This window comes from Chrysochloris asiatica, unplaced genomic scaffold (assembly GCF_000296735.1).
Source record: "Chrysochloris asiatica unplaced genomic scaffold, ChrAsi1.0 scaffold00268, whole genome shotgun sequence".
Lineage (NCBI taxonomy): Eukaryota > Metazoa > Chordata > Mammalia > Afrosoricida > Chrysochloridae > Chrysochloris > Chrysochloris asiatica.
In genome coordinates, this window is record NW_006408786.1 from 3,143,597 (window position 1) to 3,145,634 (window position 2,038).

Genomic DNA, 2,038 nt, shown 5'->3' on the forward strand with positions numbered 1-2,038 from the left:
CATTCCCGATATAGTAAACCATGTGGCTGTCAGATTCAAAATGGCCAATACCAGTCCATTTCAGCTCACTAATGCCTAAGATATCGATGTTTATGTGTTCCATTTCATTTTTGACAACTTTCAATTATCCTAGATTCATACTTCGTACATTCCATGTACTGATTTTCCATGGATATTTACAGCTTTTTCTCTTCATTTTGCCTTGTGGCCCATCAGCAAATGAAGGTTCTATGGGCTTTTCTCCCATGAGCTTAACTCCTTTGACGTCATCATGGTCAACTCTACTTTGAGGAGGCATCTCTTCCTCAGTCACATTTTAAGGGCTTTCCAACCTGAGGTGCTCATTTTCTAGCACTGTGTCTGACAGTGTTTCTCTATTATTCATAAGGTGCACCTTTGTCCTCTTCAAATTGATGTCTTTATTCCTGGGCACTTTAAATAGGTTTTTAGCAGCAGATTTTCCCAGTGTAATACTCCATTTGATTATTTGACTAGTGCTTCCATGCTTGTTGATAGTGCATCCAAGCAAAATGAAGTGTTTGACAACTTCAATCTTTCCCCATTATATTTACTCAGTGATGATGAATTTTGTTTGTTTTACATTGAGTTGCAACCCATAATAAAGGTTCTAGTTTTTTATCTTTGTCATATTGAACCCAGACTCTTTTTGCAGGCTCAATTAATGTGAATTTATCAGCCAATAATCTGGTTAGGTTATGGCAGCAATCAACATGGCAGCTCGAGTAGATGTGTAGTGAGGAACACCATCAATAACAACATGGAATACCAGGCCAAGCAGGCTCAGAGGATGGTGCTGGAACTCTGAAACACATATAAAGGAATATTTGAAGGATTGGAGGGCTTACAGCTGGGGGAATTTGTAGAAGAATCCAGAAAGCCATTGTTTTCTAATTCAAGATGCTCAGCTATTCGCAGAGCCTCCATCTTGGGAGAGAAGATCTCGATTGTATGAGGATTGATATCAAAATTTAAAGTGACAGTTTCAACATAAAACCAAATGGCCACCACTCGTCTGTCTGTCGTGCTGTGGTGGCTTGAGTTGCTGTGATTCTGAGGGCTATATCACAGTATTTTAAATAACCAGCAGGGTCACCCATGGTGGACAGGTTTCAGATGAGCTTCCAGACAAAGACAAACTAGGAAGAAAGAATGACGAATTACTTCTGAATCATTAGTCACTGAAAACCTTATGAACAGCAGAGAAACACTGTCAGATACAGTGCTGGAAAATGTGCACCTCAGATTGGAAGACACTCAAAATGCTATTGGGTAAGGGATGCCTCCTCAAAGTAGAGTTGACCATGATGACGTGAAAGGAGTTAAGCTCATGGGAGAAAAGCCAACAGAACCTTCATTTGCTGATGGGCCACAAGGCAAAATGAAGAGAAAAAGCTGTAAACATCCATGGAAAATAGGTACATGGAATATACGAAGTATGAATCTAGGATTATTGGAAGTTGTCAAAAATGAAATGGAATGCATCAACATTGATATCTTAGGCATTAGTGAGCTGAAATGGACTGGTATTGGCCATTTTAAATCTGACAACCACATGGTTTACTATGTTGGGAATGACAAATTGAAAAGGAATGGTGTTGCATTCATCGTCAAAAAGACCATATCCAGATCAGTCATGCTGTAAGTGATAGGATAATATCCATGCACCTACAGGGAAACCCAGTTAATACCACTATTATTCAAATTTATGCACCAACCACTAAGCCAGTGAGGATGAAATAGAAAAATTCTACCAACTTCTTCAATCTGAAATGGATCAAACATGCAATCAAAATGTATTGCTCATTACTGATGATTGGAAAACAAAGGTTGGGAGAAAAGAAGAAGGACCAGTAGTTGGAAAATATGACCTTGGTGATAGAAATGATGCTGGAGAACACATGATAGAATTCTGCAAAACCAATGATTTGTTCATTTCAAATACCTTCTTTAGACAGCATAACAGATGACTATACACATGGACCTCACCAGATGGAACACATAGAAATCAAATTGACTA